General features: G+C 46.4%; 1 protein-coding gene, 1 long non-coding RNA gene and 1 pseudogene across 3 annotated transcripts in view; 1 reads left to right on the top strand and 2 right to left on the bottom strand.

The window, feature by feature from the left end:
• The window catches only part of SLC7A1 (solute carrier family 7 member 1), a 61,342-nt gene extending 57,690 nt beyond the window's left edge, over nt 1-3,652 (bottom strand). For both annotated transcript variants that reach the window (XM_043477536.1, XM_043477537.1), the window contains exon 1: nt 3,299-3,652. The gene's annotated coding sequence lies outside the window, so the exon portion shown is untranslated. The remainder of the gene's footprint in view (nt 1-3,298) is intronic.
• Nucleotides 3,653-3,881: 229 nt separating this feature from the next.
• LOC122447600 lies at nt 3,882-21,383 on the top strand. The gene is made up of 3 exons (XR_006271300.1): nt 3,882-3,985; nt 4,088-4,307; nt 18,868-21,383. It is a non-coding gene; the product is annotated as an uncharacterized LOC122447600 (long non-coding RNA).
• On the bottom strand, nt 4,688-5,471 carry LOC122447599 (annotated as a pseudogene).
• Nucleotides 21,384-26,875: the final 5,492 nt, after the last annotated feature.

The following is a 26,875-nucleotide window of genomic DNA, read 5'->3' as shown; positions in this document are numbered from 1 at the left end:
TCTATTCCAACGTGTGGCCTGTGTCCCCTGGACGAGCGAATCGTTAACGCCTTTGCAGGGAAATGACGACAGCAGCCCACCCAGTCCTTTCACGACGTGCTGCCCGTCCTTCTAGCAGCTTCACAGAACGCACTGAACCCCCATGGTAGGCTGTGACTCGCTTTGCACAAGTGTAGGGGTGGCTGGTGTCAAAGCTACTTTGGAATTTGGGGGGAATACGGGAGTACGGAGAAAGAGAAGCTGCTGAAGTCACTACAGGGCTGATAACCTTCCACCAAAGAGGCTACTCTTCTCCTCCCACTGGAAGTGACCTAAAACCTTGGGGGTGGATACAACTTCAGCCTAAAGCCCAGGGCCAGGGGCCTCAAGCCCAGGAAACCCCTGGAAGGCAGGCGTCCTGAAGGCCAGGAATGAAAAAGCAGGCCCACCCCATGGCCACAGTCCCCATGCGGGGCCACCCAACAAACCACAGCCCAGAAGCCCTCTGGAGGGCGCGGGGAGCATGAGGAGGCCGGGGCACCGCACGTGGCTACAACAGGGCAGGTGGCTACAACAGGGCATCCTCAGTCCTGTCCGTGAGGATGCAAGGGTCTGAGAAAAGCCGGCTGTGCCTTTTACAAAGTCCTTCCCAAAGCGCTCTTCCCGACCTCACCAGGACAGTGGCTCCGCTCTCCTGGGATCCACCTCTCCCGCCTCACCTGGATTCTTCCTTTAAATACACAGACGAGCGAGGACACCAGCCTACAGATGGCGCAGAGCTCAACCAGTCACGTTTCTACCAGTTCCACCCTGGACAAGCAGCCACCATCCAGCCCGCAGAGAAACGACGCACAGTCACTCTGGCTCGTGCATAAAGAAGCTCGACTTGCCTTTCTTTCCCACACCTGACTACCAGCTTCTGCCCTGGCCTCCCCGTCTCTGTGCCCGCCCCTTCCCCTATCTCTTCTGCACACCGGGTCTGAACCCTTGCCATCTGGGACAGCTGCCCACCACTCTCCAGCTCCCTGAGAAAAAAGTCAAGTCCTCTCGTCCTAGGGGCCTGCCCTCAGCTGGAGCAAACGGGGGAGGGCCCGTCTGCAGGCGCACTCCAGGTGGAAGGATGGCCATCTCAGAAGACGCCGATGGCCCAGATAACTCCCAAGTGTTACTCCCTCATTCATGTCTGACTCTTTGCGACTCCATGGACTGTAGCCTGCCAGGCCACTCTGTCCATGGGATTTCCTAGGCAAGAATCCTGGAGTGGGTTACCACTGCCTTCACCAGGGGATCTTCCCAAGCCAGAGATCAAACCTGTGTCTCCTTACTGGCCAGCAGATTCTTGACTGTCTGAGCCACCGGGGAAGTTCAGAGAACTCCAGGGTCAGAGGAAAATGTTTCTTCCCAAAACAAGGACATATTTATTCCGGCTTCAAATTCCTCCCTGGGATTAACAGACCAATACCTCCAAATACATGGTTAATAATGAAAGGGATTAATTTAATTAGACACAAGGCAGGGCCCTCCAACATAATTACATATTTCTACTGGCCTTAGTAGACAAGAAACTACAGACTAGAACAGTCAGTAGACATGTGTTTAATTCCATCAAAGAATGAAAGCTTCTACCAGATATAATTAACATGTGTCTTAAAAAGCAAGCTCCCCAAGGTCAGCAATCTCCTGTTTCAAGCCCTGTTTTCCTTTAAAGCAGATAATCATATGCATAAGAGCATCCACGTGGCTCAACCCAGATTTAAACAACTGAGAGTACATTTCTGATTTCTATTCACTCTCATCCTGTTGGAGTCAAAACTCCTCTGGCACGCTTTAGATTTTATCTCCAATAATTAAACATGATCTTAATATGCTAAAACCTTTCAAAACTCTTTGAATCCATTGTTTACTTTATCCCCCTAAGTTTCTATTCGGACTGTGGGACTTAAGGCCTTTCGTTTTAATGACAGAGGGGTGTGTTCAACGTAAAAATAATAATTTCCACTGATATCAACTAAAAATGTCAGGGGGGATAAATGTATCGTGGTTTCCTATTATCGGAACCAGACACAAGTGGCAAGAAACGTTAAGATAAATCCCACATAAATTGCAATTCAAATTAAGCACAATGAGGAAGCTCTGCCAGAGGCCAAAACACAGTTCTCCCGGGTCACATGTTTAAGAGCTCATTTAGGGAAATAGACCTAGGATGGAAACCCTGGCCCCCTCCTCTGTCGAGGAGTCTGGAACGAAACCTACTCCAGGTTACACCTGAGAGCCTGAGGGTGGGTGCTGGGCAGTGAGTGTGGTTTTCTTCCAGGGGCACTTGCCTGGCTGTCCTAATCACACAGGTCAAGCACCTCTCCCCTCCGGGTCTCAGAGCCACGGAAAAGGGGGAAGAGGGAGCGAACAGGGCACGCGGCCGTAGTACTACAGCGCGCGGCTGCTGCGTACACACAGGTCTCAGGATGACCGCCGACCGCCTGGCCTGGGAAGTTTTCTACTACGTAGAAAGAAACACACGGAGAATAGGTCGTCTCGGTGAAGCCGGAACTTCCTCCCACCAGAAAAAAAACCAAACGGGAGCGGTGATCACCGGCCGGGGAGGCCAGTTCGGGTCACAAGGAAACCCACCCGGTGCGGGGGTGGGGGGCTGGGAACTTCCCCTAAGTAACCCCCCGTGGGGGGCCGGGTGAGAGGTGGAGGCGGGCCAGGGAACTTCCAGGGGGTCCAGGGAGGAATAGAGGTGGGCGCCGCGGCCAGCGCGCGGGGTGCGCAGCGCCGTCACCAACCGACCACCTGCCGCGGGACCACCCCGCGAACCCCCCGAGGCTGGCTCCGGACGCGCGGCCGATGACACGTCGCGGACCTCGTGGCGGGGTGGGGTGCTCCGCTGTGCGCCATGTAAGGGAAGGTCTCCCGGATGCCCGCCGAGTCCTGTGCGCGCCCACCCGCCCGCTCCGGCCCCGTGACCACCGGTGCGTCCCGGCGCCCAGTGCCAGGCAGGGCACGCGTGGCACCCACCCGGAGGCGCCAGGGCTCCCACGCTTACTCACGGGGTGTTGCATCATGCACCACGCCGCGTCTTCAGGGAAGCAAAATGGATTCCGTATAGGAGACAGCCGCATGGGCACCGGCCGCGCGCACCGCCCGCCCGCCTGCCAGCCCGGCCCGCGCGCCCACCCAGAGAATGCCAGTGCCCCCTACCCGAACCTCCCCCCCCGCGCGCGGACCCCGCGCTGCCCTGCCGCGGCCCCACGCAGCGCTGGGATCACCCCACCCCACCCCACGAAGGTGACCCGGACTCGGCAGGCCGGCCACTCACCGAACCGGCAGGGCGGCAGGATGCGGGCAGGACCGTCGCTGGACAGACGCACTAGGCAGGGCTGGACTGATGGACGCTCGGTCGGACGGAGGCGCAGCTGGACTGGACGGACGCTCGGCCGAGGATCGGCGGGACTGCCGGATGATCGGGCGGAGGTGCGGCGCGCGGGATCGGAGCCTGGGGTAACCGACAGCTGGTGGTCCCGCGCCCCGCTAGCAGAGGACCCGCCGCTCACACCTGCCCGCGCGGAGTGAATGGAGCGTGGAGGGCGGGAGGCATCTGGCGCGCGGGTTTCATCAGCCGCGCCCCGCGCCCGCCCTCCCCGGCGCCCGCCGCCCCGGCCGGCGGGCCCGCGTCACCGCCGGGCACCAATGGCAGCGCCGCGCGGCCACGGCTCCGGGGGCCGACCGCGGCGAGGGCGGTGCGCGGGGCGGGGCTCGGAGCTTCGCGCGCGGGGCCCGGCCTGGGATTCCCCCGCGGTGGGCGGTGCTTGTGACGCGGCGGCGGACGCCCTCCCCTGCCCGCAGCCCCGCCCCCACCCCAGCGTGGACCAAGTTGGTGCGACACCTCCCCGCCCCCCGCCCAGACTGTCCACCCCCCGATCGCGGGCCCCAGCGAGCGGACAGACACCGCGCTCGCGGCCAGTTTGCCTCCTCTTAAATGAAAACACTGGGGAGACACTTGAAGGTTTTTTTTTTTAAGTATTATTGGAAATCTTTTCTTTGTCATCGGAATATTTTATGACTATTGCCTATTTTTAATAAATAACACATCCTCGCCCCTTGTCAGGAAGGACCAGAAAGCCCGAGTCCTCCTGTGCCCCGGCGGCGGGACTAGCGCCTGCCCTACAGGCATGTCACCGCGGTGACTTCCGCACCTGCTGTCCCCCGGAGGGAGGTAGCAGAGACCGAATCACCCCTGCTCTCATCTCGCAGGCTTCCTCTTTGCTCCAAAAACCCAAGCAAGAACCACGATCTCTAGAACTCCAGTAACCTTTGACATGAAAGAGGTAAGTAGGTCATAAATTAATCCTCCTGGCCTCCTAACTTTGTAGGAAAGAAGGAAAAACCATAGCAGCCTGGTGTCCACGATCTTTAAATCCTTTCCACACTTCCTACCCGCCCGCCCCCACCCCCAACAAATGTCCTTGGTCAGTAACAGGGGCTCATTGTCAGCAGTATTGTCACAAAGTACCATACACTATTACCACTGCAGGGTGCCAGCTTCAGAAATGTTTTCATGAATGCATAAAAATAGGGCTAGTATTTGCAAGGCACTTTGAACAGGGCTGGAGAATTCCATGAACAGAGGAACCTGACGGGCTACAGTCCATGGGGTTACAGTGGATGCACAAGCATTGTTGTTTGTTTTTGTTTTTGTTTTGATGTCTGATCTTATTTATTTGTTACTCTTAGAACATCTCATTTTTGACTGGACTCTCAGACTTAGAAGTAGAAGCTCTCAGAGAGGACAGCCCCTGTCTCTTGGCAATCTGTTCCTGCCATTTTTCTTTGGTCTCCTTCATTCTCTTGGCCAAAAGTTTAGCATATTCTGCAGCCTCTTCTTAATTTTTCTTAGTACGCTGTTTCTTCAGAGCAACACACTGGCATTTGTGTTGCAGAACTCGTGGAGTCACGAGATGCTGAGTCTTGGGTGGTTTAGTCCTAGGTTTCTTACCATCTTTGTTTAGGGGCTTTCGCACAACATACTGGCGGACATCATCTTCTTTAGAGAGATTGAAAAGTTTTCGGATTCTGCTAGCTCTTTTGGGACCCAGGCGATGAGGCACTGTAGTATCAGTGAGTCCAGGAGTATCCTTCTCCCCTTTTTTCATGATGACCAAATTGAGAACACTCAGATTGGCATCCACAATGCAACCCCGTACAGATTTGCGCTTTCTCTCTCCAGTCCTCCTTGGTCTGTAACAGGAATGCCCCTTACTCAGTAGCAGGCGAACTCTGCCATGGGTCAAGACACCCTGCTTCATGGGGAAACCCTGCTTATCGTTCCCGCCACAGATTCGGACCACATAACCCTTCCATTCTTCACCCAGAGCATCAGCAGCAACTTCTGTGGCCATACGCTTCTCGTAGAAGGTACGAAGTTTTCATTCATCATCCACTTCAATGAGCTTCTGGCAGCCAGTGGCCAGGAAAGAGATGTTCAGCTTCATTCTGAAGCAGCTGACAGGCTCTGAGGCGCCACGAAAAAGAGTTGGGCGTAGTTTTAAAACAGTACATTTCAATTGGAATTGTCTGTTGGTGACGGGATGCTCTCAAGTTGCATTAAGGAGGTCTCCTGTGCCGAAGCTCTTACTGAATCCCACTGTCTCCTTAACACTGACACAGCCAGACAAAAAGAATCCTGGTGAGTCAAGGACCACCCGCTTGGCCTTTGCCCTTGATCTGGATTTGAATCCGAATTCTACCACTTCCCTTGTGGCTCAGCTGGTAAAGAATCTGCCTGTAATGTGGGAGACCTGGGTTGGATCCCTAGGTTGGGAAGATCCCCTGGAGGAGGGAATGGCTACCCACTCCAGTATTCTGGCCTGGAGAATTCCATGGACTGTATGGTCAATGGGGTCGCAAAGAGTAGTACACTACTGGGCGACTTTCACTTTCTACTTCATTCCTGTACGGTTTCCTGCAAGCTATCTCACCTCTGTTTGGAGCTTATAAACCTTATGTTCTTAGCAGACTATCCCTTAGTGCCTGAAATATGATTGTGGGATTTTTTTTTTTTTAAGTAAAACAGAATTTGATGGATTGTAGAGATGCTGTGCTTGTGTGGCCCAGACATGGAACACAGAGTTAGTATTTGTAAATTCTGAGATCAAGTATTCCAGGCCCTGGTGGATGTATGGGTCATCTTAATCCGGGAGATTTTTGGCAATGTGCCCAGTTCAGCAGTCCCACCCAGCAGGCTTCGCCTTCAGAAAAGCGAGAGGAGACCCTCTGCGGGCCCTTTTTCACCAGGCCTGCAAGCTAGCAGCTTCCTGGTAGGAAAGACCGAATGTGAAACAGCAGAAAACTAATTATGCTTGGAGGCCACGTCGTCTCGAGACCACGGGACCAAAGGGAGGCACAGCCAGGCCCTGGCGCTGACAGCGCTGAACTCCTCACCGCAGAAGACCCATGCCTCCATTGGGGTTTTTTAGCAATCTGCTGCGATTTCGGTGTTTCCCCACAATTGTTCTCCTCCCTCTTGGCCCATGTGCCCAGTGTGGAAGGTGGGAAAGCCGTCGAGGTTCTCCGAAGTCTCCTTGTCTCTAACAGTGCAGTGTGGTAGCTGTGCTGCCAACACAAGGAGCACTGGCTCTAGATGGGGAAGAACAGCAAGACAGCAAGGACCAGCTGCAGAAGGCTGGTGTCCCCACTGTGAGCAGAGAGGCCAGAAGGCACAACAGCTCTCTGGCTGGACGTGGCCATGAGCCTGGACTGCATCACCTGTGAAAGGAGGGGGTCAACAACTCAAGCAGCCTCTGACCTCGTCTTCTTTTCCTCTGCGCTTCTACTGTCCCTTCTTCCACCTTCTCATTGGAAGATATGAAATCGAAGAAAGTGTCACCAGTCCTGGAGCCCAGGTTTCTGATTCTCTTCCATTTCCACTCAACCAGGAAAGGCCCCCACCTATGAATCCTGGGGTTCTGTGTGGCACCTGGAGACTGCTCCCCGGACAGATCTTTGTCATTAGTGAAACTGTTAGTTGTTCAGGCGTGTCCGACTCTTTGCGACCCCATGGACTGTAGCCCACCAGGCTCCTCTGTCCGTGGGATTTTCCTGGCAAGAATTTTGGAGTTGGTAGCCATTCCCTTTTCCAGGGGATCTTCCTAATCCAGGGATCAAACCCATCATTCATGGGGCTTAGCTTATTCCTGCAGGGATTCAATTTGACAAAAACCATCCCGTCCTTTGAATTTCTAAAAGGGTGTGCCACTTGGTATCGCAATACACCATTTTCAGTCAAACCTAGACACAGTGGTGACTGCACTCTGAAAGCTCTCATCACAGATAACGCTTTCCTACTATATTAGGATAAAAAAGGAATGAGGTCTCAGCTCACCCTAACACCCCGGATATTTCATCAGGGGCTTCCCTGGTGGCTCAGATGGTGAAGAATCCACCTGCCAATGCAGGGGACCTGGGTACGACCTGTGGGTCGGGATGGTCCCCTGGAGAAGGAAATGGCTATACTATACTCCAGTATTCTTGCCTGGAGAATCCCATGGACAGGGGAGCCTGGCGGGCTACAGTCCATGGGGTTGCAAAGAGTGGGACACAACTGAGCGACTAACAGTTTCACGAATGACGATGATCTGTCCGTGGGTTACAGGCCACGGGGTTGCAAAGAGTCAAACATGACTGAGCAACTAAGACTAACATTCCAGATGTTTCTAACTTGGTCAAGCAAAAGTACAACCTTTATGCAAAGACATTTCAGGTTCTAAACATTCTGTGCATATCCCTCAACATCCCTTCCTGCCTTGAGCTTCTGTGACCTCACAGTCTTGGGATTAGGTCTTGGTGTTTACCTTTTGTGCTGAATTTCCCTGCTCAGAGCATGGGCCATCACGGCAACAGTGCAGTGGCTGAGAACACAAACAGTAGAGACAGAGAGTCTGTGAGACTGGCACCAGGTAACTGAGGCTCTCTGGGCCTCAGTTTTCTCATCTGAAAAATGGGATCTCTAAGGAGCTGCTGAAAGAGTTGAGATAATGAAAGCCCCCTGTGAAGTGCCTGGCTTTTAATAATATGGCTCCATAAAGGCTACTGATTACTGTTACTGTACTCATTAATGATTTTCACCTAATGCATGCTCCACTGATACAAGCAAATACCAGAGGGATGACTGTATCAGCACCTGTTTTATTCTTTGACTCCTAAGAGGCTTAGTGGGAGCTGGGGGAGCCACAGGAGCAGTGGTATTTACAGATGTCTTTTCACGGTGCACCAACAGCACACCCTTCTTAAGTTGGCACACGGGTAGGAACTAGCCCACAAGCCCATCTGCAAGAGCTTTGCTAGAATCCTGAGCATGGGCAACTCAGACGAAGGATATTACTGTGAGCAGGCTCTCTCACGTGCTCCACTCTTGATGTTCTGTGTCAAATAATGCTGTGTTTCAGGGCGTCACCCTGTGCATGGAAGGGATGTCTGCAGAGTCCTTGGTCTCTACATACTGGGTGCCAGTTGCACCCTTCCACAAGCAAAAATGTCCTTCAGCATTGCAAACAGCCCCGAAAAGGCAGAAATTGCCCTCCCTCCTTTGAGAGCCGCTGGCCTAGAGGGACATCTGATCATCTTGCGCTGGGTGCTGGACACTGTGTCTGGGTGAATAGAGATGGTGCCATCCTGACAGGCAGAGTTCAACCTCAGCTGGTTGGCACCAGTTCAACCGGACTACTGTTTATCCCTTCTAATGGATTGGTGCCTACAGCATCATGCTTGTTAAATATGCTTTTTATAATTCCTGCATGGCGGTAAGCCTTAGCTGGGGATTTCTTTAAAGAAGTAAAGATGAAAGCAGATCTTAGTTGTTCATGTAGTAAAGACAAAGTTCATTCCAAGACCATCATGGCGGTACTGGCCTGGTAGTCTAGCAGTTAAGACTCCACTGCGCTGCCACTGCAGGGGGCGTGGTTGGATCCCTGGTCAGGGAACTAAGATCTCACGCGCCAAAAAAAAAAAAAGGGACATCATGGTGGCTAAAAGTAGTCAGGTGGAAATTATTCTGCCTCAAAGGCATCCAATTATTCCCCGATATGGACTTCTCACCCATCTTTCCCAATCATAGTGCAGAATGACATTGTAGACAGCTTGTCATGAATGATGGTCACAAGCTATTCATCTACTTCTGGACTTTTGCAGAGCAACTTTTAAGAGGTGATTCTTCTCCAGGTGTCTCTGTAAATAGAAATATACCACTTCTGATGACATACCTTAGGCTCAGGGGTGAGATACACACCCCATATTTCCCTAGAGGATGGCTTCAGATTTTGGGTCCCAGAATGCTGGCAGTGGAGATGGCCACCGTTATTAAAAGACAGGCATCCAGAAGTGTTGCCCCTGGTATCTGATCTGTGTCCAGAGAAGTCCCCCAACATGGGATGAGGGGGAGGGGAGCAGTCAAGTAACTGGGGTACCTATGGATTCAGGACTAAGGGAAAGATGAGGGATAAGTCAGGTTGTGTTACTGCCTGAAATGAGCCCAGTTGCTAAGTAGAATCACGCAGCCACCATAGGCAACAATCCGGACCATGTGTTCTTCGTGTGTTACCACCATCCGGCTCCAGCGACCGCTCTGGCATACCTGCCCTGTGCTCTGATCCTGCCCCAGGTAGGGAGACAAGCCTGGCATCCAACTGTGCTGGTTTTGTCACACGGCCCCAGGACACCATGCCGCAGGCCAGCACTGCCTGTGTTCCCACTGCCCAGAGAGACTGTTCTCATTTACCCTTCTGTAATCAGCCTCCTCTCCCATGGACTGAAGGATGCCATATGAGAAAACTGGCTGTAAAGAGAAATGCCCTTCCCCTTCCAGGCCAGCCTTGACCCGGACGTGCAGACTCTCCCCTTTGGTTGGTTGCTTCCCAGAAATTTCCACTCCAAATCGCTTCAGGCAGCCCAACCCCAAACCCTCCCACTAGGTCAAGCTTGATAAGTCAGCACAGTAGTGATATCAAGCTGGGACCGCTGCTCTGCTTGTTTTCAGAAGAATATTCTTTCTCTTATTAAGTTTCCTATGGAAGTGTCACAAGAGTTAGTCATTAGTTACCCTGAATAGCTTATTACTTAACCACTGATCATTCATCAGGCTGACCGAGTAGTGTTCTAAGTGATTGTCACAAGGACCAAAGAAATATAAATTTCTTCTTTTCTTTCTCTGGGGTTGGGGTTGGGGGGTGGTGCGGGGTGGAGGTTCTCTGTTCTCATATAGAACTCTCAAGTTTTTAAAGTCCTGTGTGAGGAGAGGGTGGAGAGAGTAGCATGGAAATATATACATTATCATATGTAAAATAAATAGCCAGCGGGAATTCGCTGTATGACAGAGGGAGCTGAAAGCCATGCTCTGTGACAACCTAGAGGGGTGGGATGGGGTGGGAGGTGGGAGGTGGTTCAAGGGGGAGGGGACATGTGTATACCTGTGGCTGATTCATGTTGGTGTATGGCAGAAACCAACACAATAGTATAAAGCAATTATCCTTCCATTAAAGATAAATAAAAAATTATTTTAAAAGTCCTATTTGCAAAATGTTGACATAGCAGTCAATTTAACTGTTGACTTCCTAATTAACTATGGGTAGAATTTTTTAAAGGGAAGAAGAAATACCTTGACCGACATTATGGCAACTTAAGTATGTTTACAGTGGTGCCTGACCTTCCATCTCCCCATTCATGGGATGTACTGCCATTCAAAAGGAACAATTAGATGCAAACAGATGTTGGCAGATGCCTGAGCAGCACTTCCACTCATTCACCCCTAAAGATCAAAAGAGCACGCAGATCCCTGCAGTGGCCAGGTTCCCACCCTCTCACCTGGCGAGCATCCCTTTGTTCTGCCTCTGACTCGTGTCATCACTGCCCCCCTCATCGGCACATCTTTCCTCGTCCAGCCCCACTCATTCCCAGCATTGACTTCCACCTACCCATCACAGGTGATTCCTTAGGAGCCTTCTTCTCCAAGATGGGTACCTCTCCTCACAGTGAGCCGACCTTCCAGGCTGGCATCAGCGTTCCACCCACATAAAGGACGGAAGCAGGCCACTGGGAGACCTTGGTACCAGTTATGACTCGGTGGTTTTTCTGGTGCCTGAAATTACGCGCAGAGCGCCCAGGTCTAAAGCAAACACTTCTCAGATGAAATCAACAGCGACTGAGAATACCGGAAGATGTGAGTTCTAACTGTACTGTGGTTGGACCATTTTGTTTTGCTGTCACACAGTCTGTGACGATATGGGGATCATTCATTTTGCCATTCTCTCCTGTGTGGCACGCATCTGTTAATAAGGATAAACAAGCCGGCTCTCCTGCCCCCGGGTCAGTGTCTGGGAAAAGGTGGGCTGCTGATGATTCATGACTGGATTCTGTGTGTCCACTCACCTCTGCCAATGTTGCCGGACCTCCGGCACCCATGCTGGTAACTTTCCTGAGCTGTGCTTTCCGCTCCAAAGACAACAGAAGGATATATATATATATATATATATATATATATATATATATGAAAGTGAAAGTCGCTCAGTCGTGTCCGACTCTTTGCGACCCCTCGGACTTATACAGGCCATGGAATTCTCCAGGCCAGAATACTGGAGTGGGTAGTCATTCCCTTCTCCAGGGGATCTTCCCAACCCAGGGATTGAACCCAGGTCTCCCCCATTGCAGGCAGATTCTTTACCAGCTGAGCCACCAGGGAAGCCCAAGAATACTGGAGTAGGTAGCCTATCCCTTCTCCAGGGGATCTTCCCGACCCAGGAATCGAACCGGGGTCTCCTGCATTGCAGCCGGATTCTTTACCAACTGAGCTATCAGGGAAGACCATATATATATATATATGTGTGTGTGTGTGTGTATATATATATGTATATAATTATGTGTATAATAATTATATATATAATATGTATACATAATTATGTATATATACATAATTATATACATATACACATAATACATAATTATGTGTATATATATATATACACACACATAAATTCCCTGTTCTCTGCCAGGTAATTCAACAAGAGAGTCTTTTAGGATGTTAATAGAGGATAATTGAGCATATGTGCTTTTCAAACTTGGGCTCTCTGAAAAAATACTTTAAACACCATCAGGCCCACCTTTTATTAATACTTGCATACCTTGTGTATCCTTTATAAGCACCATTTTGCTTAACTCTCAAAGAAATCCCACAAGGTGAGGATTTTAATTTCCTTTCCCGCAGAAGAGGACACTGGACGTTCGGAATGTTAAATGACTTTCCCAAAGGACTTCAGTCTAAACCCAGGTCCTTTCACCACACTGTAGGGCCGAAAGATAAACTCAGTTCTGCCCTAAATTATACACTTAGCTGGAAAAGCTGTCTGAAGAAATAACAGCAGAGATTTTCCAAACTTGATGAAAAAAGATCAACTTGTAAATCCAAGAAGGTCAGCAAACCAGAAGCAGAACAAATACAAAGAAAAGCAACCATAGTCAAACTGCAGAAATCCAAAGGGAAATTCTTTCAGGCAACCAGAGGGGGAAAATGACACATCACAAAAGACGTGGATTATCAGCGGAAACAAAGGAGGCCAAAACGGTGGCCGACATTTGTAAAGCAAATGTGAAAACAAACAAAACAAACATTTGTAGAAACAAACAAAAACCAAAACGTGAACACAGAATTCTGTATGCAGCAAAAATATGCCAACTGTGAAATAAAGACATTTTCCACTAAATAAGAACTGTGAGAACTCCAGGCCAGCAGACTTGCAGTAACATTTCTTAATGCTTAATTAGCCTGAAATATGCTTTCCAGGCTAAAGGATGATTGTAATGTGCTGAGCCCTAGATCTGCAGGAAGTAAAGGGAAGTTCCAGGTCTGAGAACCTGCTCCAGGTTACACGTTTATGACCTTTGGAGGCAGTCATTTGAGTGGTAAATAAGAGAGTTTGGGGAAATAGCAAAAACTAAAATATTTTAAAGTAATGAAGAAATGTCATGTATCATAAGGAATTGTTTTCTCATTTTTATACTGCCTAGGATTTTTTCCCAAGTGATTGTTCATTTTTTAAATATTTTGACTTTTGTTGTACAAACTTTGCGTTTCTACCTAGTTATCTTTCCTTCTGTTGTTCCTTTAATTGCTCTTGTCCTTAGAAAGCTTTTTCTGACTAGAGGTTAGTGAGTCACTCAGATAATGTGTGATCTTACAGTTTGTTTTTTATTCAATTATTTACTTTATCCCAAATTTCTTCTAATGCTCTGAAGTGAGAATACAGGTTAGGTCACCCCCCAATTAGCTAGTTGCCCAACACCATTTGTTGAATAGTCCACTCCTTTGCCATTGACTTTACTGGCTACCCACTCCAGTATTCTTTCCTCTTCTTCCGTGGACAGAGGAGCCTGGCAGGCTACAGTTCATGAGGGTCGCAAAGAGTCAGACACAACTGAGCAACTAACATTTTCTTGCCATCGATTTATAAGTCATTTGTTATATATTCAGTTTAGTCACTCAGTCGTGTCCGACTCTTTGCGACCCCATGAATCGCAGCACATCAGGCCTCCCTGTCCATCACCAACTCCCAGAGTTTACCCAAACTCATGTCTATCGAGTCAGTGATGCCATCCAGCCATCTCATCCTCTGTCTTCCCCTTCTCCTCCTGCCCCCAATCCCTCCCAGCATCAGGGTCTTTTCCAATGAGTCAACTCTTCGCATGAGGTGGCCAAAGTATTGGAGTTTCAGCTTCAGCATCAGTCCTTCCAGTGAACACCCAGGACTGATCTCCTTTAGGATGGACTGGTTGGATCTCCTTGCAGTCCAAGGGACTCTCAAATGTCTTCTCCAACACTACAGTTCAAAAGCATCAATTCTTTGGCACTCAGCTTTCTTTATAGCCCAACTCTTACATCTATACATGACCACTGGAAAAACCATAGCTTTGACTAGACAGACCTTTGTTGGCAAAGTAATGTCTCTGCTTTTTAATATGCTATCTAGGTTGGTCATAACTTTCCTTCCAAGGAGTAAGCGTCTTTTAATTTCATGGCCGCAATCACCATCTGCCGTGATTTTGGAGCCCAAAAAAATAAAGTCTGACACTGTTTCCTCTGTTTCCCCATCTATTTCCCATGAAATGATGGGACCAAATGCCATGATCTTAGTCTTCTGAATGTTGAGCTTTAAGCCAACTTTTTCACTCTCCTCTTTCACTTTCATCAAGAGGCTTTTTAGTTCCTCTTCACTTTCTACCATAAGGGTGGTGTCATCTGCATATCTGAGGTTGTTGATATTTCTCCCGGCAATCTTGATTCCAGCTTGTGCTTCTTCCAGCCCAGCATTTCTCATGATGTACTCTGCATATAAGTTAAATAAGCAGGGTGACAATATACAGTCTTGATGTACTCCTTTTCCTATTTGGAACCAATCTGTTATTCCATGTCCAGTTCTAACTATTGCTTTCTTAAGCTTATGTTTTTAGGTTCTACTTCTGAGCTATTTACGCTCTCCTGTAGATTTATTGGGCTTCCCTGGTGGCTCAGAGGTTAAAGCATCTGCCTGCAATGCGGGAGGCGTGGGTTCTATCCCTGGGTCGGGAAGATCCCCTGGAGAAGGAAATGGCAACCCACTCCAGTATTCTTGCCTAGAGAATCCCATGGACAGAGGAGCCTGGCAGGCTACAGTCCACAGGGTCGAAAGTAGGTTTATTATTAATTATGTATTACCCTGTTTTCCTTTGGACAGTTTTATGACGTAGTTCAATGCAAAGCAGTTACGTACCTCCCTCTTCCCGTTTCTCCTTCTCAAATTCTTATTCTTCGTATTTGTTTATTCTTAGAATCAGGCTTCCCTGGTGACTCAGATAGTGAATTAGTAAAGTTAGTAGGAGACACTCTCTCCTGTATTCACCTGAGATCCAAAAGAAATAAAAACTAACATACAGAAGCAAACATAGTGAAAGCTGCCTGGCTTGAACTTGCAGTTTATGAGAGAGAGAAAAAGCCCCACTAGAAAGTTCATAATCTCAATTTGGTCCCTGCAGAAATTTTTAGAGGTACACACTACTTGTGAGACTGAACAACCTCAAGTCAGAATTAAATTAATTTCAGATTAGCAGTGCCCTCCAGGTGTTGGCAAAAGCAAACACAAATCAACTAAAACCTCAAAGAATTCTCACAGATAAGTGTCTAAGGGAAATAAACAACTCATAATAATAAATAGAATAAGCAAACACCAGAAAAAGTCACCATTAGTGACATAAATAGTAAAAGAGACAATTGAAGCAAATGTTGCAAAAACTTCAGATAGAAAAATACCACAGCCAGGATAACAAATAACCATACTTAGCATTATGAAATAAAATGAAGGAGAAGTTTGAAAAAAAAAATGGAATGGAACTCTGAAAACGAAAAATATAATCCCTGAAACTAAAACTCAGCTGGTGGCACCCATTAGGATGGCTATTGTTGAAAACAATTAGTAAATAACAAATGTTGGTGAGACTATGGAGAAACTGGAATTTTTGTATCCTGTTGATAGGAATGTAGAATTGTACAGCTGCTATAGAAAACAGTGTGCGTGCATGTGGGCTCAGCTGCTTAGTCATGTCCTACTCTTTGCAACCCCATGGACTGTAGCCTGCCAGGCTACATAAAATAATTTTTTTTTAAGTAAAATTACTTTATCACAATTTTAACATAAATAGTTAATTCTTTAAAATCTTAAGTGAAGCATCTGCTAATGATAGACTGAGTTATTCAGATCTGACAGTCTTCTGACAATAAGGAAGACAAAAGAAAAAGTACCTGCTTGAATGCAAGCCCGAGACAGCAAAGTCACTAGGTCATGATTTAGGGGGAAAAGGGAAACCCAGGGAGGTAAGCCTGCTTGTTTTTTTTTTTTTGTAATTTGAGGCTATTTCCTCACAGAGGCACTTTCCAGTTTTAGAGGAGGGTCACTGAGAGGCTGAGAGGGTCCTTTCCCAGCATCAGAGGCTGGGGAGACAAGGTTGGGGGTCTAGGTGCTGCCCAGGTTGAGTGGGCTTTCGTGACTCTTTCTCGCTTTGAGTTGCAACCTTGAAGGCTGAATCCTGGGCCTCCCCTGGTGGTTCATTTGTTAAGAATCCAATGCAAGAGATGTGCGTTCGATCCCTGGTCTGGGAACTAAGATTCCCACGTACTATGGAGTAACTAAGCCTACATGCTTCTACGAAGATCCTGAGTGCTGCAACTAAGATGTGCCACTGTCAGGTAAATATATTAAAAAAAAGGAAAAGGCTGAATCCTAGCCGTAAGGTAAAATACAAGTAGAGAATCACTTTCAAGGATGCACCTCACCTTCGAATCACCTGAATTCCTGAAACTGCATTACTGTTTCCAAATAGCTCTTGCTCCCAGGAAACCTGGCAGAAGCAAACCTCAAATTATTTTACATCATAGGTTGCCAGTACAATTCCCTGCACTCAGTTAAAAAAAAAACAAAACTATTTAAATATCAAGAGACAAGACAGCATAGAAAATCAGCAGAAATAGCAGACCAGTGGAAGTAACAGCTACCCCATATAAAATCCTGGTGCTATCAAATACCAACTTTAAAATAACCAGGTTTGCTATATTTGGGGAATCAAGAATAATATAGGGACTTGCCTGGTGGTTCAGTGGTTAAGAATCTGCCTTCCAATGCAGGGGCACGGGTTCGATCCCTGGTCAGTGAACTAAGATCCCACACGCCTTGTCTAAAGAGGCCATGTGTTTTGGAGCCCACATGCCACAGGAAAGGTGCTGGCAGTAGCATTTCTCAAGATATTTGACAGGTTTGCTTACTTCTCATTATAGGAGGTTTGGGTTTCCAGAGTTCCTCTCCTATAACACGACCCACCAACTGTTTTAAGTGTCACCTGGTGTTATTTGCATCACTCTGTGAGTACTGGGACTCAAGATTGGCGGCAGGCACACTTTAGGCCTACACGATTATGCTGTCCTGTGAGTAGTAAAGTCCTTCGTCTCTGATCCAGGGGTGCATTTTCCACCAACTTCCCCAGGCTAACGTGTTAGCTTTCAAGCAAGATAAAAATCTCTGACCCTTCGTTGTCGTTCCTGACATCGTCAAGTCTTCGGTTCTCTCCCAAAGTGACCTGTACAGTTTTGCGGTTCCAATCCAAAATAGCAACAGGACTCTGTAATTTGACAAGCTGATTTCTGCAATAAATATGGAAATGTCGAAGATCAAGAACAGCTAGGACATTCTCTAAGGAGAAAAATGCAAAAGTACATGATCTACCAGATATCAAGACTAGTTTAAAAATATCATAACCAAGACACTGTGGTATTGGCATAAGCATAGACAAAGCAATGGAAAAGAACAGGATGTCCAGCCATGGTCCTCAGTGTATGTAGGCACTGAGTAACAACAAGGATGTTGCAGTGGAGCAGCAAAGCTTGGTCTCTTTCCCAGTCGGTGCTGTGATAATAGAGCATCCACATGACCACAATATGGGGGTGAACTGTACCTTCTGAAAGCGTCAATCCCAGGCAAAGCGTGGATCTAACTATGAAAGGAAAAGTAATGACGATAATACAGGCTAATATGTTTATGACCTCACATAGATAAAAACTTCTTAACCGGGATGTAAAAGATCTCACCACGAAATAAATGATTGATGATTGATCAATAACAACTTCATTGAGATATAACGCATGTGCCAGAAAAGTCATCATTTTGAAGTGTACCAATCAGTGATTTTTAGCATATTCACAGGGCTGTATAGTCATCACTACTGCCTGATTCAGCATTTTCATCACCCCCAAAAGAAATCCATACCTATTTTCAATCACTCCTTTCTCCCCTCCCAGCTGCCCCTGGCAATGATCAAACTACTTTCTGTCCCTATGGATTTGCCTGCTCTGCACATTTCATATAAATAGTCATACAATATGTGGCCTTTTGTGTCTGGATTTTTCACTAAAAGTGTTATGTTCCCAAGGTTCATTTACACTGTAGCACATACCAATACTTCATGCATTTTTATTGCTGTGTGATACTCCATTGAATGGATATAGTAGCTTTTCTTTATGGTTTCGTAAGTTGAAGGGCATGTGGGTTGTTTGCTTGTTTTGACTTTATAAAGAACGTTGCCCTGAATGTTCTAACATACACTTCCTGCTTGTGCAGACACTCAAGGTCAGCCAGAATTGAGAGCTTAGGGCCTTCTCAGTTGTTTCCTAGGCACAGACACAGCTCTAGGCACACACACAGTCTTGTGCATGTTTGTGGTCATCTAGAGTCCCAGGAACATACAGAAACTTTTGAAAGCACCCTATGGCTGTCATGTGCCCAATTTTCCCTTTTAAGTTTTTTTTTTTCCATAACCTTTTGTTAGCCTCAACTTGTAATGCTTCCTTGTGCACTTGTTAAGTTGTTCAGTTGTGTCCAACTCTTTGCAACCCTATGGGCTGTGGCCCTCCAGGCTCCTCTCTCCATGGGATTCTCCAGGCAAGAATACTGGAGTGGGTTGCCATGCCCTCCTCCAGGGGATCTTCCTGACCGAGGGATCGAACCCACGTCTCTTAAGTCTCCTGCATTGGCAAGTGGGTTCTTTACCTGGGAAGCCCGATGCTTCCTTAAGCAACTGCAGCGTTAAACAATTATTGCTGATTGTTTTGACAAATACCCTGTCATTAAGGCTGTTCTTATAGAGGGAGCCCTAAGTCACATTAAAGAAAAAGAAGCCCTGTAAATGGAACTTCTCAGCAGGCTGTCTGACAGGTCAAATAGTGACAGTTCTTGGGGGATGGTCCTGTTGAGAGTTGCGTACTCATTCTGCCCCCTCTAGTGGCTACTAGGCTGCCAGTTCTCAGACCTGCTCTATTTGGTTTTCCAGGTGACTGAAAGGAGAACATCTACTCTGCAGAGGATGGCAGTATCTCTTGATTGGTGAACATTCCTAGACTAAAATTAGGAGTTCTGTCTGTCAAAGACACCACTAAGAAAAGGAAAATGGAAGCCAGAGAGTGGAAGATGGGAATTGTAACACATATGACTGACAAAGAATTGTCACAGATCTGTAAGATTAACCCTGGAGAAGGAAATGGCAACCCACTCCAGTACCCTTGCCTGGAAAATTCCATGGACAGGGGAGCCTGTTAGGCTACAGTCCATGGGGTCACAAAGAGTCGGACACGACTGAGCGACTTCACTTTCTTTTTTCGCTTTGTAAGATTAAAGAGCAGGTTAGACACTGCTGAATTAAAAGAGACGTGAACGGAAGGAATTATTTGGAACACCACCTAAAAGGGCAGAGATGCAAAATAAAGAACTATACCAAACAATAAAGAAATAAGTGTAATAAGTTCTAGCATATATAAAGGGACAATATTTAAGGACATAAGACTAAGACTTTTTCAGGAAATAACGGCTAAGATTTAAATGCTAAAATATCAGAATCCAAGTGGACTTCAAGTAGGGGGGAAAAGTCCACAACTAGAAGTAACACAGAGAAGCTATAGGACATGAAAAATGAAAGGTCTTGAGCTTCCCTGGTGGTACAGTGGATGGGAGGCCACCTGTCAATGCAAGGGACACTGGGTCAATCTCTGGTCCAAGAAGATTCCCCATGCCAAGGAGCAGCTAAGCCAGTGCACCACAGCTACTGCGGCCACGCGCCTAGAGCCTGTGCTCTGCGACCAGAGAGACCACCGTCTTGAAAACCCTGCTCCCTGTGACTAGAGAGTAGCCCGCTAGCAGCAGTGAAGACCCAGCACAGCCAAAAATTAATTCATTAAGAAAGACAAAAGATCTTAAAAGCATCCAAGAAAAAAGCTAGATTACTTACAAAGAAATGGCAATGAGAGTAAAATCTTGTTTTTCAGTGACCGTGGTATTCGAGTCATGACACTTCACTGTGCTCAGAGGAACTGAAGAGTTACCCACAGTTCTCCATACTGACACTGTCTTTAAGAGCAAAGGTTAAATAAAAACATTTTCTGACTTAAAAACTAGGAGTGTTTTTCTCTAAGAGACACTCATTAAAAGGACATATTACAAATATATGGAGAAAAACCTCAGGTGGAATGTCCAAGGGACGAGAAGAAATTGCGAGTAAAGGTATCAGCAAATATAAATAAATACAGATGGTATAAAATAAAGTAGTGTCTAGTTTAGGAGTGTGGGTAATAGAATACAACTAAAATACTGAACAACTGGATGAGTGGTGCTTTGCAGTTAAGAGAACAGATACTAAATACAGATTTCTTCGGTTCAAATCCCAACTCCGGTACTAATTATCTGCTACTTCTTGCCCTGCTTCGTGTGTGCTCAGCTGCTCAGTCGTAGCCAACTCTTTGCGACCCCATGGACTGTAGCCCACCAGGCTCCTCTCCAAACAAGAATACTGGAGTGGGTTGCCATTTCCTCCTCCAGGGGATCTTCCCAACCCAGGGGTCAAACCTGTTTCCTGCAGTCTGCTGAATTGGCAGGCAGATTCTTTACCATGGTGCCACTTGGGAAGCCTAATTAGGCGAGTTCATTAATATCTCTGTATGTCTATCTGCTTCTTTTAATATGAGGCTAGTAACAGTGTTTCTCATAGGGTTATTGGTGATGCTTAAATTGGTTAACATATGGGGAACCACTTAGAACCATGCTTGGTGCCAAAACCAAGTGTTTTGTAAGTGCGAGCTATGATTTTCAATAAAGCATTCTCAAGTCCCTGTGTTGCCAGGTAAAATACAGAATCATGGTGAGAGACTTTATCCAACTTCTTTCCACAGCAGTGACTAAGAAAATAAAAGCACTATTAGCAAGCTTCTTTTGATTGACTCATAAAACTTGTACCCCACTAATTTAAACTACATAGACTTTTCAAAAATCTACTTCTTAATCTACACGATAATTCCGAGAAGTCAAAACCAAGCAGGTGTGGCAGATACAGTTAGTTGCCTTCCCAGTGTTCAGTCTGTCTTTCTTATATGCAAAACACTGGTTTCCTGTGGAGTATGAATGTGTCCAGCTAAGACCCTGACTCTCCCAGGTGTCTTTATAGTTACATGGCCATAGAATCTAGATCATTGAGATTTAAGTGAAAGTCATTAGGTTGGGTTTCTGGAAAAGCCATCTTATGCTTTATGCCTTTAAGGCTAATATGTATGTGTGCTCAGTCGTGTCTGACTCTGCAACCCCATGGACTATAGCTGGGCTCCTCTGTCCATGGGATTTTCCAGGCAGGAAAACTGGAGTGGGTTGCCATTTTTTCCTCCAAGGGATCTTCCCAACCCAGGGATCAAATCCTAGTCTCTTGGCAGGTGGATTCTTTACCACTGAGCTACTTGGGAAACCTTAAAGCTAATATGCCTTGAACCTATATGTTTCCATCTTTTGACTCTGTGTGTGTGTGCTACTCATGCCTTCAAAGCTTCTGTATTGTTTACATTTTTCAAGCAATTTTTTTTAAATAACAAAAAAGAATAAAGCAAGATATAGAACTGTCTGCTATGTTCCCATTATAGTTGCAGAACTCTACAGAAATAGCTATTAATATATGTTTGTTTATATGTTATAAATGCCTGATAAAAATACACACTCAACTGTTAACAGTGAGTGATGGGGAGGCAGTGGGAGAGTGGGTGAGGCACTTTTTACATTTTATTTGCTTCCGTTGTGTTTGACGTTTTTACAGGTTTGTATTCTGCTTTTGAAATCTAAAAAAAAAAAAAAAAAAAGCATCAATAAATAAAACATATGCCAGTAAAGGGAAGGGGAAAGAAAGCCGTTGCTTTCCAGCTCTGGAGAAAGAAAAGGAGGTCGTTCCAAGACTGGGGAAGAGCAAGGAGACAGGACTGACTCAGGAAAGGGGAATACGTGGATCAGTGATGCTGTGATGTCTGGGGGAGGCGGGAGGGGGACGAACCCACGTGATGGTGTACACCTCCCCGCGGTGAAGGAGAGAAGCAGGGGGCAGGGAGCGGGGAGAAATAGAGATATTGACTTTGGCTGAATGTGCAGAGGGAGACAGGAGTAGGGGTCCAGCCGGAAGAGCATGAAATAAAGCGAGTACCAAATAAACACCGGAGGGAATGGCCGTGTTCTCATTTCTAGATGTGTGCTCCTCAGCTTTATCAGCGACTGTATTTCTGTGAAAACCAGAGTAATTTTCTTCGGTTAGAAACATGTTCTTTAAACTATGGCCATAGGCCATCTGTGCCTCTGCCTAGAAGATGCATAGTGAATGCCTCTTCAAAATAGTTGGTTTTCTATTACACTGTATTTCTAAAGCAGGACTTGGGAATTAACTTTGCCATAGGAGAGAGGGAATTGTATTAGGGAAGAGAAAAAAGTTATATGATAAATTCAAGTGGGATAGTAATACAATTTTAAGGAAGACTAACCTGAGAAAATGCACAGGAAGCATGCTATTTGTGTAAAATAGCCTTAAAAATCCATGCACAATCTCATCTTTGTGGATGCTATGCATAAAGAAATCTTAAGAGTGCAGGCCAAGTTTAAACCAGCTGAACTGGGGTGATTTTATGTTTTCGGAGAGAAACATAATATGTGAGAGACTTACCAACAGCTAAGCTCTTGCTGAAGGAGACACAGATGGTGGCTCTTGGGGTTTTTGCTTCTTATTCCCTTTGAGTGAGAATAAAATCATCATACTTTTGCTCTTCGAAATTCCTCAGAATAGAGAATTAATATACTCAGGAAATTAAAAATGAATATACTCAGAAATTTCACTTCTAGGAATTTATCCTTTAGATAGACTCACACATGTGCACAAAGATGGTTATTATAACATTGTTTGTATTAGCAAAAACTCTGCTTCTCTGGGAAACAGAACTTTGCAGTTGATTAAAGCCCAGAAATTTTACAACTCTCTAAAACAGATAATGGGGGATGATTTATTTTTCTGTTGAATAGAAGAGACCCTTCCATGTTATTATTTTCACCCTGTAGGATATTAGCCAGTTTTCTATCCAAATTGGCAATGCTATTTCAGAATTCCTTTTTAGCCATTGACTTTATAATTTTAAACTTGCATATTCCCCCTTTTTCATGTATTTAAAAAAATTATCTATTTATTTACTGGCTCTGCTGGGTCTTCGTTGCCGCATGGGCTTTTCCCCAGTCGTGGCGAGCAGGGACTGCTCTCCAGCTGCAGCGCCCTCTCTTGTTGCAGAGCATGGGCTCCGGGATGCATGGGCTTCAGCAGCTGCGGGCACGCAGGCTCATAAATTGTGGTTCCCGGGCTCCAGAGCACAGGCTCAGTAGTTGCGGTGAACAGACTTAGTTGCTCCAACAGACTTAGTTGCTCCAAGTTGCTCCAGGATCTTCCCGTATGAGGTATCTAACCAGTGTCTCCTGCATTGGCAGGCAGACTCTTTAACACTGAGCCGCCAGGGAAGCCTGCATAGTCCCTCTTGAGCCAACTTTGTCATCCTGGTGGTTTCTTCATTAGTGAATTAAATAAAACTTCAGTATATGGAAGAAATCTTCTCCGATGGTTGTTTTTCTGGTGTGATTGGCCGGCATATTCTGATCCACAGAAAGACTACAGCCCTGGGACCTTGCCTTCCCCTCCCACCTCACAGGTGAAGGGCTTTGGAAATCACTCAACGCAAGGCTGTGAAACCCACTAACCTACATACAGCTTTTGGAAATTATGTGAGTTCTGGTCACTGGGCTTTTTCCAAAGCCATTTGCCTCAGGAGTGGGGGTCATTGTGTACTCAACACTTGTCTGTCCAACTGGAAACAGGCCTGACCAGATTCTCAAAAAAAAAAAAGTGGTTAACCCGAGGTCTTCAAATATGGAAAGCTAAAAAATAAAACTGCAATGAGAAGTCTGTGAGATGCTATTAAATAGACCTGGACGTTAGTGCCCAGCAAGCACCAAGTATTTGAGACGCAGCCCTGTAGCCACCAAACGTAATCAATGGTCTTGATCATGATGAGATCGTACTGCCAGAAATTTTAGGGTCATAGCAGGTCATCCTTCCTTTTTTTTTTTTTTCCACTTGGCAGACTTTTTTTTTTTTTTCCACTCATCCTTCCTTTTATTTATTTGTTTATTTGGCTGTGCTGGGTCTCGACTGTGGTATGTGGGATCTTAAGTTGCAGTATGGGAACTCTTAGTGTGGCATGTGGGATCTAGTTCCCTGACCTGCATTGGGGTCTTAGCAACGGAACCACCAGGGAAGTCCATCTTTCCTTTTAAAGGTGAATTTTCGGGAAGAATTTTGCATCTAATGGGTAGCATCGATCTGAGAACTGTCCTACCAAAGGGTCATCACAGTTCACTCTGAGACTTTGACCCGCACTCCACCTCCCAAGGCTGCAGGAATTCCTAACGTCCAGTCTGGCTTCCAAATGCTGAACTTCCATGATGGACTTGATCTTGTTTGTGAACCACGGGCTGCAAATTGACACCACAGAATTTTATTCAGCAGAGTGGTAGTAGTTAAGGCAAGCAGTCCTGGCAAAGGTTCAGATAAAGAAGCATCTTCCTGTGTGGCAGATAGGTGTGTGAATTGCTATGACTTGTTTTGGCAAGCAGGCAAGTTGTCTGGCAATTTGTTGAATAACTCATCCATCCCTCCAGGGCTCCAGAGAGGGAGGCAGAAAGCAGTTTTCTCTCCCCTTCGTGGCCTTCCAGACCTCTTTTATTGTTTCTTTCTCGTCCCCACCTGAAATCCCCAGCAGCTGATGTAACCTTTTCTGTCACTTTTAAATTATTTATTTAGTTTTTACTAAAGGCAAAAAGGTTTATTTTTTTTTGCTCATTTTAAAAGTCCATTGCAAATGGAAAGGCTGAGTCTTCTCTTCATCATAGTGACTCAAATGACAGAGCAACCACCATCTCAAACCACCATCTCAAATGTTGTTTTATTGTTTAGTCCGTAAGTCATGTTTTGCAACCCCATGGACCTATAGCCCCCCAGGCTCCTCTGTCCATGGGATTTCCCAGGAAAGAATACTGGAGTGGGTTGCCATGTCCTCCTCCAGGGGATCTTCCCCACCTAGGAATCGAACATAGGTCTCCTGCATTGCAGGTGGATTCTTGACCACTGTCCCACCTGGGAAGTCTATATGTGTGTGTGTGTGTGTGTGAGAGTGTGTGTGTGTGTATAAAATATTCTTTTCCATTATGGTTTATTACAGGATATTGAATGTCCCTGTGCTATACAGTAGGACCATGTTGTTTATGCATCCTATGTATGATAGTTTGCATCTGCTAATCCCAAACTTCCTATCCATTTCTCCTCCATCGCCACCCTTTGGCAAACCCAAGTCTGTTCTCTGTGTCTGTGAGTCTGTTTCTGTTTTCATAGATAAGTTCAGTTGTGCCATAGTTTAGATTTCTCATAGAAGTGATATTACATGGTTTTTGTCATTCTCTCACTTCACGTAATATGATCATCTCCAGGTCCACCCATGTTGCTGCAAATGGCATCATTTCACTTTTTTGTGGCTGAGTAACATCTCATTGTGTATGTATAGTGTGTATACATATATATCTCACATCTTTATTTATCTGTCAGTGGACATTAGTTGCTCCTATGTCTCGGCTATTGTAAATAGTGCTGCTGTGAACATCCGAGTGAATGTATCTTTTCGGATGAGTGTCTTCTCCCAAGCCCAGGAGTGGGCTTGCTGGATCATATGGCAGCTCTAGCTTTAGTTTCTTAAGGAAACTCCAGGTCATTTTCCATCAGCTAGATTTATCCTTCATGTCCCAGGATGACATGGTCTACGTGCTTCACGCACAGCATTGATTTAACGCTCCTGGTCTGCACGAGGACTATGGATTCCACGTGGTCGCAGGAACCTCTTCTCCAGCAGCCCCGAGTCCTCTCCTAAAGACGTGTGTGCACCACTGCAGGGGCCAACACCATCCGTCTTGTCGTATTTCAGGTCAGGGGCCACGAAGCCTGGGATGTGGCACCCCAGAAACCATCCAGAGCCCTGTAAGCTTGCAAGGGTCAGAAGGTATCACTCTTGGAGTCTGGATACAATCTGGACCACTTAAAGAATCCACCTGCCAACACAGGAGACTCAGGTTTGATCCCTCGTCTGGGAAGATCCCCTAGAGGAGGACATGGCAACCCACTCCAGTATTCTCGCCTGGAAAGTCCCATGGACAGAGGAGCCTGGTGGACTACAGTCCATGGGGTTGCAAAGAGTTGGACACAATTTAGCAACTAAACAACAGCAAAGATGCAGTAGGAATAAAGAGGATACATACACTTTTCCCATCAAGAGCCCTATCATGTTAAACAAAGGAGTAATGCTTCCCACTCCTGAATTACCTTCCAGAGGACAGCCTTGGGAGAATTTACCAAAGCAGGGGCTGTGAGCTACAGGTTCAGGGATCAATGGACCCTTTCCCTTTGGAGCAGTGGCAAACGTGGCACATTGCGTGGCAGCTGCTCCTGGAGTGCCCTCTCTCAGCCGAAAAGGACAGGCAGCTTCAGTCTGATAGAATAACACATTTGTGCTTTGCTTGCAGAACTGAGCCTCCTCAACACTCGTCCAGTTCAAGGTCAAAGTGAAACTGACTCTGGGTTTAACCTCACTCCATGGAAGGGGCTAAAAATGCCCCTTCCTATTTGTTAGTTGTCTTCATCTTTTAACTTTAAACCAAAAAAGTTTGTGACAGAAGATTATGCAAGGAAAGTATTTTAGACAAGCCATGGCAAACAAAAACCAAGTCATTACAAGAATTAATCATCACTGGCCAAAAAAGAGTCTGATGTTAACTCCATTACGAGTTTAATGCAGCTATTAAACCAAGGGCACTGGATTCTTCTAGCTCATTTTCTCATTTCCTGGCTTATCTCCAGCTGACTTGAAATGCTAACACAATAGCTGAGAAATTTACGGCAAATCCAAACA

The sequence above is a fragment of the Cervus canadensis genome, chromosome 9 (assembly GCF_019320065.1).
Source record: "Cervus canadensis isolate Bull #8, Minnesota chromosome 9, ASM1932006v1, whole genome shotgun sequence".
Classification (NCBI taxonomy): Eukaryota; Metazoa; Chordata; class Mammalia; order Artiodactyla; family Cervidae; genus Cervus; species Cervus canadensis.
Note: the sequence above shows the minus strand (reverse complement) of the source record. Positions and strands in the feature narration are given on the sequence as shown.